This window comes from Cynocephalus volans, chromosome 5 (assembly GCF_027409185.1).
Source record: "Cynocephalus volans isolate mCynVol1 chromosome 5, mCynVol1.pri, whole genome shotgun sequence".
NCBI classification, from domain to species: domain Eukaryota; kingdom Metazoa; phylum Chordata; class Mammalia; order Dermoptera; family Cynocephalidae; genus Cynocephalus; species Cynocephalus volans.
The window spans coordinates 139,162,145-139,176,830 of NC_084464.1; the positions used below are offsets into that span (position 1 = coordinate 139,162,145).

Sequence of the window (14,686 nt, forward strand, 5' to 3'; positions counted from 1 at the left end):
CATTGTACTCTCTTTAGTGTGTCACTATTTTTTTGTTGGGATTTTTGAGCGTTGGGATTGGTCAGAAAAGATAGAGAATGCTTTCTGAGGTTTTGATCACTATTCAGGTAACTTTCAAAGTCACTACTACAGCTAATAAAAACTACAAACTTTTTGTCCTGCTTGAAAATTGTGTTCACATGTAAACTCTCTTTGCAACAAAATTAGCATTCTGTAAAACAAAGTTGATTGATATGGATAATCCAAAAGTATTGTCCTGGTTATAGGAAATTCTACTAAATAGTGTTAAAAAAAAGCAAAAATGGAGGCTACTGTTTAGATATACCCCAAGGCTATCCACCTATAGCCATGCAGCCAAAACTTGTCATCCTGATTTCCCCCAAATGCTAGCTCTAACCATAAATAAAACACAAAATGTAAACTGTATATGCTTGTCAGCATGATTTCGTGGAATTAAACCAATCAGCTCTAGACAGATCAATTTAAACTGCTCAACTCGCCTTAAAAAGAACGTTAATTTATAACAGCCAGTCATAAAAGAGGACAAAATACTTTGTCTTTCTGCTTTATAAATGTTGCTGTAACTGCTGTGAGCGGGGATTCTTGCCACTTTTGATTTGAGGCCTCCCAGTTTGCCAACTGTTCTTTTGTATGCACAATACGTTTCTACAATTTTAAAATTTAACCTGATTTTATTTTTGATAAATAGATAATTCTGTTCTGCAAAATATTTTTTGGTTCCTAGTCCTCTAACAATTTTCATAATGAAAGGACTTGATTGTATGTATCTTAATTACAAGCAAAGTGAAAACTGAGTTGTAATTAAACTTTTTGCTGACATTATGCACAGTGATCAGTTACATTTTATCATTGTAATCTCTGTCTCCTTTATTTCAAATATCATTCTCAGCCAACAGATCAAAATCCACAGAAACATTAGAACATGGGATAAGATGTGGCAACAGGAATAAAGAATGAGTCTCCCATCTGCCCGTGGATTCAAATCCTGTGTTGCCGCTTATTTACTACCGGTATCTGAGGCATACATTTTATTTAAAGGCTTAAGGACTTGGGATATTGTAATTCTAACTTATGTAATTTATGTCAACAAAATTCCTTTGCACTTTTAAGGAAAGTATGGTTCTTATTGCAGTAGGAAAAAAAAGTTGAAACTGATCGATAAGAATTAAGTTTAATGGAAGAAAATTTTTATATGTTCTTAGTGTTTTCCACTTCTTTAAATCTTGCTTGTATTGTTAGACTTAAATTTGGCAAATTGGGCAGCAATTAGATTGCTAATTGTGTAGGCTGTTTAATAAAGCCATGGGTCTTGACTGTGCTCCCCCTCCTCCTACCCTATTTCTTTCCCCCTTTCCTTCTCCCTCTACCCCCAAACTGCTCCACAACAATATCTTAGAATGTAAACAAATAACAATATTAATAAGTTTTTTTAAAAAAGTTAAATTTTAGAAGGGAAAAAAAAGCTTGTGTTGAGCTTTTGTTCTTTTCCTATTCTGTCAGCTCCCCACACTGGGATAAACCTTAATGAATGTGAAATATCTTTGAATACAATCAAGTGCTGTACACATGTAATATTTGAAATAATAATAATATGTTTAAGGCATATTTTTCTTGTAGAAACTTTTAGCATTGTGGTAATTATATAAGTTTGGCATTGCTAAACCTCAGGGACTACAAAAGTTAAAGTACTCTGTCTCAAAGTTCAGTAGAACGACAGTGGTTAAATTTATCAGTGTTCAAATGGAATTGGCCACTACAGCACCATTTCTTGGTGATGGGCACCATGTCAAGTAGTCTGATACACTTGATTAAAAATTTAGATGATATCTTAAAATATAAGTTTGAGAACTGAATAATGACATTCCTTTTAAACCCACTCATAAACTGAATTACTCTAAAAATGAAAACGTCATAGCCATAACAGTCACAGAATTTAGAGATGCCAGAATTTAGAGCAAGGGCTATGCTTTTCATTATACTTACATAGTGAATGTTTGTTGAATTGCATTGACTATTGTACTCTAAAATGAGATAAACTGAGGCCCAGAGAACTTGAATCTAAGTAACTTCATGTAGTTAATGGCTGACTAGGAATTAAATCTGGATTCCCTCCCCTAGCCCTCAAAATGAGATTTCAGTAAACATTCAGCTAGCTAGCTGTGGTTTAGAGGTGGAGTTTCCACTAGCTTTGTTCAATTTTGCCTTCTGTTTTCTGTTACTGTTTGCATACAGGCTACCTTTAGCATATTAATGATCAGATTTAGACATTAGGTACCTAAAAAGATCTTTGTGAGTAGCCCATGCTACTTGAGAAACTTTTTAACAAGAGCTTTTTAAGATCTAAATGCTGGAATTAATTTTGGTTTTGGTTGCCTTCATTCTGTGTTTACTGATTTTCTTTTCATTTTCTGATGCTCAGGGTTACAAATTCGGGGGCTAGATGAATGGCAGTTATACTCTCTGTAAGGGGAAGAAAATTTCAATTACAGTCATATACCCTTTTAACAGATATGTAAATAGAAAAGTGTCTATTTAACTTGTTTAGAATATGTGTTTGGGGGGATTGGTATAATATAAAAATATATAGAAGGAAAAATGTCACGATCCTCTGCAGCAGCGAGCCTCCAGAAGTAGTGGAAGGAGGCTTGTGGGTGAGGAAGCTACAGATATTGATAAATATATTTCTTATATGTGTCAGTTGATGGGCATTTTGTTTTCAGTTGGGAGACAATTTGGTTTTGTTTTGACAAAGCAGTAGATTTAAAAGGTATACTCGTAATAGGCCTTCCTCCAGTAGCACAGGTGCTGAAGTAGAAGTAATTCTGAGAAGCCTAGGTGGGCCCTCTGCATAAGGGTGACAAGCACTGTCTTGGTCTCTTTGTGCTGCCATAACAGAATGGCTGAGACTGGGTAATTTATAAACAATAGAAATTTATTTCTTGCAGTTCGGGGGCTAGGAAGTCCTTGCTGACATTATGCACTGTGATCAATTACCTTTTATCATTCTAATCTCTTTGTCCCCTTAATTTCAAATATCATTCTCATCCGACTGGTGAGGGCTTTCTTGCTGCAACCTCACATGGCAGAGGGGCAAAAAGGGGACAAATGCGGTGTCCTCACATAGCAGAAGAGAATGAATCCACTCCCACAGGCCCTTTTTATAGCAGAATTAATCATTGCAGAGCCCTCATGACCTAAACACCTCCCATTAGGTCCCACCTCCCAGCATTGTGGTGTGGGAAGAAAGTTTTCAACACGTGAATTTGGGGGGATGCTTTCACATCATAGCAAGCAGGTTTGAAAGCATCCCCTATTAAAAACAAAAAACCAAAAATCAACAACAAAAACGTTCTAAAGGGAAAAAGTAATATTTGAAATCAATAATTGTCTTTTACCTCATTTTTCATGTATAAGTTTGATATCTTTTTGTTGCTTGAGGAGAACTGTGTCTAGGTGTCGTTTTAACAGTCAACACTAAGAATCCATCATTTTATTCACTTTGGGATCTAACTTTGAGATATTTTTGGATTCGACGATGTCAAGTTGTCAGATTTGATAACATTGAGCTCTCCAGTTTGGTTAGGGTTTTCCTTTTTGACTAACTTTTCAGACAGTTTCTCAGGTGTGTCTCATTTTCAGTTTCTCACTATCCTGTGTGAAGCTCTGGTATCCCAGACTCTTTGGGGTTGCTAAACCTGATCACTTTATTTGAATTCCACACAGCCTTAGGGGAAAAAAGTGCTGGTTACATAGTTTCTCTTAAAGAATGAAAATTTTTCATGGCTTAAGGGCTAGCCCTTTAGCTAATTAGCAGTATTCCAAGTTATTGTAGAATCATGGTTTGTCAATCAGTGCTTTCCACTTTCTTGTTACTTGGATCACATTAACAAATCACATTTTTCTGAACCTCTGATGACACAGCAGGTGACTGATGAGGGAAGTAAAGCCAGAGCCTATAGGCTAGTGTTTTTCTGAGTCCCAGAACCCCATGGTTCTAAAAAGAGAGTGATTTGGCAGGGAGGGGGGATGATGGGAGTTCTGGGGGCTAATGTGAATATTTCAGAAAGCTTAATGGACATTATAAAGTTACTCACCATAAGGCTGCACAGGATTTCTAAAAGGTCAGTTTGCTTTTGGCAAGAGTTATAGCAACCTTGGTTATCTCAAGCTGCTAAGAAACACTGGCAACCTTGGTTTTCTCAAGCTGCTCAGAAATGTATGCCTTTGATGAATAATATATGAGAATGCAAATGAATTATTACCTAATAAGTGCTATTTATTTTATAGACATAACCTTTCAAAACATAGCATAGAGTATATTGGGTGGAGGGTGGTCTTTAGTGATGGCAGAGTTGGGGAAATGCCATTTTAAAAAATGTCCTCCACTTTTTCTAGCTCTTTTCCTTTTAATTGTTGTGATGCTTTTACCTTATCTTTTCCCTATTGCCCATCTTTCTCATTTCCTATCTTGTCCTTTCTCCTGCCTTTCCTTTTACTTCAAGTTTCTTAACCATCAGGATACAGTAAATGCCCCCTGACAAACCCAGACATGAATTGATCAGTAAATCAAAAAAAGTAGTTATGAACATAGATACCAATTATCCTGATATGCATCACACATTGCACACAGGTATTAATATTCAATGCTGTACCCCACAGATATGTACAATCGTGTTTCAATAAATAAAAAAATTTTTAAAAATTAAAATGTATACCTATGATCCACATAATCAGGTTGACCAAGAAAAGAATAGCGTCCAGAAACAGACTTACATATACATATATGGCAAATTGATTTTTCCACAAAATGCAAAGAGAATTTAGTGAATAAAAGAGAATTTAGTGAATAACATGTGGAGCTGGAACAATTTGATATAAATATGCAAAAAATTAAAAAACTAACCAAACCTGGATTCATACTCATACCATATTAAAAAAAAAACACAAACCCTCAAAATGGATCATATATATAAATGTAAAATCCCAAAATGGATAAATTGGATTTTATTAAAATTAAGAACTCCTTCTCAAAATACGTTAAGAGAATAAAAAGAAACCACAGACTGAAAGAAAAGAACTTTTATCAAGGGTATGTAAAGAACTCCTGGTATCTGTTAGTGATAAAACAAATGACCCACTTAGAAAAGGGAAGGGGGCAAAGTATTTGAACAGACACTTTGCCCCCAAAATATAAGGGGATGATGAATATATGATTAGATTCTTAACATCATTAGTCATTAGGGAAATGCAAGTTAAAACCACAGTCAGATATCACTTTATACTCATTGGAATAACTAAAATTAAAAAGACTGAGAATTCTAAGTGCTGACGAAGGCATGAAGTAAATGGAATTGTAATAATGCACTGCTTGAGAAGCAGTTGGGCATTTTCTGAAAAAGTGAAATACTATGTCCTAGCCATTCCACTCCTGTGAATTTCCTTAGTGGGAAATGAAAGCATATGTCTACATAAAGACTTTATGAATGTTTGTAGTAGCTTTATTTTTAATAGCTCCAAATGGAAACAATTCAGATGTCCATCAACAGGAGAGTGAATGAACAAAAGCATGATATCCATACAGTACAGTACTACTCAGCAATAAAAAGGAAGAAACTTGATACATGCAGCAACATGGAGAAATCTCAAAATAATTACACTGGGATGAAAAAAGAGTGCATACTGCATGATTCCATATATGTAAAGCTCTAGAAAATGTAAACAAATCTATAGTGACAGATCAGTAGTTGCCTGGGTATGCACAGGGAGAGAATGATGACAAAGGGTATGAGGAAATTTTTGGGAATGATTGATGTGCTCCATAATCTTGATTGTGGTGGTGGTTTCACAGATACATCATCAAAATTTATTAAATTGTATACTTTAAATTTGTTTATTGCATATCAATTATACCTCCATGAAGTAGAAAATATAATCCCCCAAGGGATAACATATACCATAAACATTTTACTTAAATTTAAATCAGTAATACACATTCGACAGATTTGATTCTTTTGTTTGTTTTAATGTGTGATGCCTCTCATTGTAGGGGCTATACTGCCCTTCTTGCAAAATCTCCATTTGTGATGCATTCTTTAAGAATACTTCCCACTGATTCTCTTTAAAATGGAATAAGAACTTAAAGACACATGAGAAACAATATAAATATAGAACCTCTCTAGAATTTTAAGATTTTTGTTCCCTAATCTTGCTGTTTTCTCTCCCATGTTTAATACAACAATAATTTTTGTGTGTATGATTTGCTTTATCTGTTCAAAGCACCCTGCTGAATTATTGAAACTATTTAAAAAAAAAAATTTCATTGGTTTATGCACTATTTTTATTAAATTACATTATTGCAGTGACTGGCTTAATCAAGTAAAAAGTATAACTGGCATAAACAAGTTTGGGAACAAAAACAGGTAACTTTTGGGACGTGCACAACTTTGCTGGGGGAAACCTTATGCAGACTGTGTCTAACAGACAGGAGGCTACCAGCTACCGGCATTTATCCAGCTGAGGTCATTCATCATAGTGTAGTTTTACAAAATGAATTAGTCAGTTAAAGAGCTGGTATGATTAAGTAAAAGTTCGATGAGAGAGGTTCTACTGCTCAAGCTCTCTAATTCTCACTTTTCTCATCTGAAAATATTAAGAGTTTCTACCTGGGCGTGGGGTATTATTAAGGATTAAATAAAATAATGTGAATAAAGTGTTCAGTGCAGTCCCTGCCCTGTAGTAAGTGCTAAAAATAATAATCACTTATGTTATTTCTGATCATTTATGTTATTTCTGGAAGCATTCTTATAATGTTAGGACAAGAAGAACCATAGAGATTGATGCAACACCTTTATTTTACAGATGAGGAAAATGGCTCAATGTTACACATCAGCATGTAGGGTTAACATCCTTACTCATCACCAACAAGTTGGTAACCCCTAAGGAAGCTTGCTCTCTAGGGTGCTTCTTACTAAGGAGCTCCTGAGAACCTGAAGAGTTGTCTAATACTAGTGGAGGAATTGCAGACCCTGTGTCAGACTCAGAGGAGCTTTTTTAGAGAGTGGTCTTGCTTTTATGTCTCTCAAGTCAATGGGCGTGTGCAGGGAGGGTAAAACCATGTCTCAATGAGGCTGCGAGATAAGAAGGGGCTTGAGAAGCTTGCAGGACAAGTAGGCAGGTAAAATTGGTCTTAGTAAGATGGGTTGGAAATTTCATGAAAACCGTATTTGTTTTTCCCCACTTGGGTTTAGCTTCAAACTAAGACCTGTGCTCAAAAACCTTTCTTCTTGCGTTGGAAAACATATCATTTCTTTCCCTTGGTGTGAAAACAGCTTTTCGTTAGTGGAGTTACGGTGATTGCTTTTTTCATCTAAAGTGTGCCTGTGCAGGATGGCATACACACTCCAGACTTCGTGCAGTGAATGTCACTTGCCAATGATAACACTTGAAATGTGATGAAAGCTGATTATGGTCCCTCTGTGCTAATCAAGATAATACTTTTTAGCATCAGTATTTGCCTTTACTGGTCTGATTTGGCTTGGGGGCTGCTATGGTCTGAATGTTTGTGTATCCCCAAAATTTGTATGTTGAAAACCCAACCCCCAAGGTTATGGTATTAATAAGTGGGGCCTTTTGGGACGTGATTAGATCACAAGGGCAGAGTCCCTATGAATGGAGCCCTTGTAATAAAGGCCCAAGGAAGCTTGTTTGTTCATTCCACCATGTGAGGACACAGGTAGAAGGCACCAACTATGAGGAAGAGGGCCCTCACTAGTCATTCAATTTGTGGTGCCTGGATCTGGGACTTCCCAGCCTCCAGAAATGTGAAAAATAAATTTCTGTCATCTAAAAGTTATCCATTTTAAGGTGTTTTGTGATAGCACCCTGAGTGGAGTAAGACAGGGGGTCTAGGTTGCAAGACAGACCTGCTGAAATGCTGCAGGTTTGCAAACCCCTGACAGGCATCTGAACCCACTCAGTTAACTTTGACCAGTGTGATGCATGGCAACAATGCTGGTTTTAGAGTCAGGAAGTCTGGGTTTAAACTGTGGCTCTTACACATGTGATCACTTGACCTTTTGATCATGTTTTCTGTTACAGCGTGAAAACAAGTGCCAACTCTCTAATGTTATTACTGTGAGATGTAATGATTTAATAGGCTAAAAGAATTTATAAATTCTTCAATAAGAAATAGTCATAAGGAGTTAATAAAGTGAGCACGTCAGTCATGGTTCTATTTATTTCTACTTTAAAAAAATAGCATCTATCCCAGATACCTTTCATTTTTGGTCTTAAACAGCTTGGCTGTCTCTTTTCACTTGTCATGCTTGACATGCTAAATGCCATTCAATTCAGCATTTATTGAGCACATACTATGTTAGTGGTAGAAGTTAAAAGGAGCCATGATTATTTTTCCAGAAGGCTGATCATCTTCAATAGCTGTGAACATCTTTTAAAAACAGTTGCCAAATTCTAGTTTTGAAGTGGTGGCATTCCGTGAGAGGTGACAAGACTCTTGGAGGTACATAACCTAAAATAGTTCTTGCTGAGAATTGCTGTGTTCATCTGAGTCTTCTATCCTAACACTAAAATGAATTTTTAAATGTAGATTCGTTTTTGAAAAAACTATTTGAAATTCTAACAAAGTGTTTGACCTAGGTTTGCATTTTTAGATTAAGAGAATTTTACTGGACTGAAAAAATTTCTGAAAGAGAAATTTCACTCCTAGCATGTCACTCATTTACATTTTTATCAGGTTTATTAATGCATATGTAGCACTTTGTGTGCAGAGCAGCAAGATCTTTTTGGAGAACTGTGTTAAAATCCCAATAATTTTCCAGATGTCTTTCATCTGGTGTTTTATGTAGGTGGGATATGGCTGTGGTTCTTATTCTTTTGAAATTGGGGTTTTAACATTAAGCATTCATATGGTGCTCAGTGTAAGAAGTACTACTGTTTTATTATACCTTTCAGGGTAAAAACATTGCAAAGGAGGTGACAAGCATATTGTGTTGCTAAAAACTTTGTGATTTCCCTTAAAGCTGATGCTTTTCTTGTTGCATATTTGGATTTGCATTATTTGAAAGTTTTAAGAAAATATCTCTAGCAAATCATCTAAGCTATTTGAGAAAGTTTATTCAAAATTGCTAAGCATTGAAATTCAAAAGTGTTGATTTTATCTAAGAATCCTGTTCGGAATAGCCAAATTGATTTTTTTTGTTGCTGTTGCTAGAACTGCCTCTATTTTGAGTTCAACTTTGGCACTTAATTTTCTTGGTTTACGTATAATTTTTTTAGTTGAAACATACATAATTCATTATATATATTTGTGGGGTATGGAGTTGACTGTCAATACTTGTGTACAATATGTGATCAAATCAAGATAATTAGCATATTCATCATTATAAAACGTACTCATTCTTTATGCCCATTAACCAATTTCTCACTAGCCCCCCTCTGCCTGCCCCTTTCTCACTTCTAGTAACCACAGTTCTGTTCTCTCCTTCTGAAAGTTCAACATGTTATTGTGATTGTTCTTTCTTTCTTTCTTTCTTTTTTTAGCTCCCACTTATGAGTGAAGACATATGGTATTATCTTTCTGTGCCTGGCTTATTTCACTTAACATAATTTTCTCCAAACTCATCCATGTTGGTGGAAATGGCAGAGTTTCATTTTTTTTTTTTTTTTTTTTTTTTGTGGCAGAGTAGTATTCCATTGTGCATATATACCACATTTTCCTTATTCAGTCATCTGTTGATGGATATTTAGGTTGGTTCCATAACTTGGTTATTGTAAATAGATCTGCAGTAAACATGGGAGTGCAGGTATCCCTTTGATGATTTCCATTCCTTTGGGTTTACACCCAGTAGCGGGAATTGCTGGAGCATATGATAGTTCTATTTGTAGTTGTTTCAGAAATCGACATACCTTTTTCCATAATGGCTTTACTAATTTACAGTCTCACCAATGGTGTAGAAAGGTTCCCCTTTCTCCTCATCCTCACCAGCATTTGTTATTCTCTGTCTTTTTGATAATAGCCACTCTAACTGGGGTGAGATGATATCTCAATGTGGTTTTGATTTGCATTTCCCTGATGATTAGTGATGTTGAGCATTTTTTTCATATATCTGTTGGCCGTTTTTATGTCTTCCTTTGAGAAATGTCTATTCAGTTACTTTGCTCATTTTTTAGTTGGATTATTTGTTTTTTTTTTTACTGTTAAGTTGTTTGAATTCCTTATATATTCTGGATGTTAATCCTTTGTCAGATGTATAGTTTGCAAATATTTTCTCTCGTTCTATAGGTTGTCTTTTCACTGTTGATTGTTTCCTTTGCTGTGCAGAAGCTTTTTAGTTTGATATAATCCCATTTATTTTTTTCTTTTGTTCCCTTTGCTTTTGGGGTCTTATTCATAAAGACCCCAAATCCTACATCCTGAAATGTTTCCCCTATGTTTTCTTCTAGGAGTTTTATAGTTTTGGGTCTTATATTTAAGTCTTTAATCCATTTTGAGTTGATTTTAGTATTTGGCTAAATATATGGATCTAATTTCATTCTTCTACATATGGATATCCAGTTTTCCCAGCACCATTTATTGAAAAGGCCATCCTTTCACCAGTGTATGTTGTTGGTGCCTTTGTCAAAGATCAGTTGGTTATAAGTAAGTGGGTTGATTTCTGCATTCTCTTTTTTCTTCCATTGGTCTGTGTATCTGTTTTTATGCCAGTACCATGCTATTTTGCTTACTATAGTTTTGTGGTATAATTTGAAGTCAAGTGGTGTATGCCTCTGGCTTCATTTTTCTTTTTGCTCAGGATTGCTTTGGCTATTTGGGATCTTTTTTGTTGTTCCATATGAATTTTAGAATTGTTTTTTCTATTTCTGTGAGAAAGTCATTGGTATTTTCATGGGGATTGCATTGAATCTGTGGATTGCTAGTATGGACATTTTCATAATGTTAATTCTTCCAGTCCAGAACATGGGATGTCTTTCCATCTTTCAGTGTCCTCTTCAATTTCTTTCAGCAGTGATTTCTAGTTCTTGTTGTAGAGGTCTTTCACCTCCTTGATTAAATTTATACCTAAGTGTTTTAATTTTTGGTAGCTATTGTAAATGGGCTTGGTTTCTTGATTTCTTTTTCTGCTAGTTCATTGTTAGAGTATAAAAATGCTACTGATTTTTATATATTGATTTTGCATCCTGCCACCTTAGTGAATTTGCTGATCAGCTCTAAGAGTTTTTTTGGTAGAGTTCAGGTTTTTCTATATACAGGATTAGGTCATCTGCAAATTGGCCATTTGACTTTGTGTTTTTGAATTTGGATGCCCTTTGTTTCTTTCTCTTGCCTAATTGCTCTGGCAAGTACTTCCAAAACTATGTTAAATAGAAATGGTGAGAGTGAGCATCCTTGTCTTATTCCTGTTTGCAAATGAAAAGCTTTCAGTTTTTCATCATTCAGGATGACATTGCCAGTGGGTTTGTCATTTTAATTAATGAGACATTAATTATGAGTCTGAAGATTTCAGAACTTATTGTTAAACCAAAAAGAATGGAAATCAGAAAGGTCTTGAAGTAAATGGAGTTCTCAGCTTGTGGAGATGTGTTCTTTTTGAAAATATAGACTTCCAGGTCAGTTGTCTAGTTTAGGCCAAGAAAGTAAACTTTCAACTCTTCAAAGACGATACTGTCTTTGCAGCTGTTGGGTGTGTGGTTGGGGGAAGGGCAGAGCCAGATGAAAATCCATCTTTATAGGATTGCAGTGTCAGCATTTAGCAAGGGTGATCTTGTTAGGCATTGTGAAGGTTAATTCTAGGTGTCAACTTGATTGGAATGAAGGAATGCTGAGAAACCTGGTAAAGCTATCTTTTTAGGTGTGTCCAAGAGGGTGTGTTAAGCAGAGATTAGCATGAGAGCCTGAGTAGACTAGGTGGGAAAGACCTGTCCTCAATGTGGGCAGGAACTATCCAATCCTCTGGGGACCTGGAGAAAACAAAAAACAGAGAAAAAACGTGAAACAATCTCTCTATCCATTGGAGCTAGGATACACTCTTCTCTACTGTCTGTGAACATCAGAGCTCAAGTCTTTTCAGCTTTTGGGTTCCAAGACTTATACCAAGGATACCATCGGCTTCCTTGGTTTTGAGACCTTTGGACTTGGACTGAGCCACAATACTAGCGTCCAGTTTGCAGATGGCCTATCATGGGACTTTTCTTCACAATCTCATGAGCTAATTCCCCTGATAAATGCCTTCTCGTGTATTTATAACATATCCTATTGATTCTGTCTCTCTGGAGAACCCTGACTAATACAGGCATGAAGTCACTGAGATGTGGGATCCAGAGAAGTTGCTAAGCTGTTGTGCTCTGGGAATCATGTGATGGGATTCCCAGTGAATACCACTCTGATTATGGCTCTCCTTGAGGGCAGAGACTATGTCTCTGACATCTTGTATTCATAATGCTGAGTACAGGGCTGTGAACAATAAATTTCTGTTTTTTATAAGTTAACCATTTTAAGGCGTTTTGTTATGGCAGTTCTCGAGGCTGGTAAGTTCAAGATCAAGGTGCCAGCAAATTTGATGTCTGGTAAGGGGCCCGTTCCTCATAGATAGCAGCTTCTAGCTGTGTCCTCATGTCATGGAAGGAGTGAACAAGTTCCCTTGGACCTCTTTTATAAGGGCATCAATCCCACACATGAGAACTCTCCCTTTATGATTTAATCACCTTCCAAAAGGAACGTATCACCTCTTAATACCATAACATTGAGGTTTTTAATTTCAGTGTATGCATTTTCAGGGAATACAAGCATTCAGACCATTGCAGTGATCCTTTATAAGATTATTTAAGTAGTTAAGATTTAAAGGTTTGAATTAGAGAATGTCAGAAATACAAGGCACCTTAAAATCTTTTTCTCTCCATACTACATAGAAAGGTAAACACACCAGGATTGCTTAGAACCAAGACCTCTAGAGTTTGCCATTCATTACAGTAGCCACTGGCCATATGTGGCCATTCAAATTAAATTAAAAATTAAAAAAAAAACAAAACCAGTTTGTCAGTTGCACTAGCTACATTTCATATTCTCAATAGTCACACATGACTAGTGGCTACCATATTGGAGAGCACCAATCGTAAAACATTGCCATTACTGGACAAAGTTCTATTGGAAGTGCTGAACTAGACTGTTTTTTCACCAAAGCTCTTTCCTCTCCACTGTGAACGCTTTAGTGAGTGGGTTCCTGATGACTGGCTCTAACACCATATCGCATACTTCAATAGATTATTTAAAATTGGAAACAATATGTAAAATGTTTCATTATTTATTATTTTTGTTATCCTAAGAGGGAGGTGTGCCCAGGAAACTCATGGTTGTGTGTGGCTCATTGAGACATCAGTAGCCTTAAGTCAGCAGTTACAGAGCCATGTTCCTGAGACAGAATGGAAAAGGGCTTCTTTGGCCCTTGTCTGCCTCATGTGAAACAGAAGGTTAATTTCAGTTCTGTGTTAAGTGAAAGTAACTTCCTAAAGCTCTAGTTCTTATCATCCCTGCTCAATTTATCCTTTTCTATGAGTAGCTAAGCATACTGTTAATTCAGTTTTTAATAACCTAATATTAATGGCTTTTTTGAGTTCATAATCCTTTATAAACCTTCATTGGGCTTAATCCAAGATGATTTTTCTTTTTTGAGTTGTTTTGATTACAATACTAATTGGATTATTCTAAATATATCAGTGAATTAAGTGGAGGCTGAATCTTGGTTTTTACTTCTGATTTATTTATTCAACTGATTAATATTTTGGGAAGCCTCTGGAGTCACAGTTCTTGCAGACATACTTGATTGCTTAGTGCCAATGGAGGGCTGTAAACTGAGAGCACGGAAGAAAAAAAAATCTGTAATACAGTCTTGGATCCGGGAGTCAGCTCTTTAAGCTATTAATCAAATGTCACCTTCTTTATGAAGCCTACCCTGATCATGTTACTTAATTCCTTTTCCTGCACTGTTTTTTAATAGTACTTATCACCTTATGACTCATTTATTATGCTTATCGTTTATTGTGTGTCTCTCCCCACTAAAGTCTAAGCCTGTTAGGGGCATGGGTTTTTGTTTGTCTGTTTTGGGGGTGTCATTTCACTGGTTTATACCAAGAATCTAGAATAGTGCTTTTCACATGGTAGATGCCCAAGAAATAGTTATTGAATGTGTATGAGTTAGTAAGTGAATATGATCACAAAGAGTGATTATTTTCATTTGATCACTCTATTAAAACTAATGTTGTGAAGACCACCCGTGACCCTCATATGTTAAAACCAGTGTCATTTCTTTTTTTTTTGTCGTTTTTTCGTGACCGGCACTCAGCCAGTGAGTGCACGGGTCAGTCCTATATAGGATCCGAACCCGCGGCGGTAGCATCGCCGTGCTCCCAGCGCAGCACTCTACCAAGTGCGCCACGGGCTCGGCCCAAAACCAGTGTCATTTCTCAGTCTTCATCATATCTAAATTGTTATTATTTTTTCATTGTTAATAGCCTTTAGTACAGTGATCACTCTCTCTTCCAGGATACCACTTGTTCCGGTTTTTCCTTCTTCCTTACTGGCTAGCTTCTTCTCAATCCCTCCTTAGCTGTTCCTTCTTTCTGTCCCCAGTCTCTTAACAGTGGAATACCCCAG

General features: G+C 36.3%; 1 long non-coding RNA gene across 1 annotated transcript in view; it reads right to left on the bottom strand.

The window, feature by feature from the left end:
* Positions 1–6,335: 6,335 nt before the first annotated feature.
* Positions 6,336–14,686, bottom strand: part of LOC134378719 (uncharacterized) — a 28,309-nt gene continuing 19,958 nt past the window's right edge. Inside the window, exon 2 of the long non-coding RNA XR_010023684.1 lies at positions 6,336–11,997. This is a non-coding gene — a long non-coding RNA (uncharacterized LOC134378719). The remainder of the gene's footprint in view (positions 11,998–14,686) is intronic.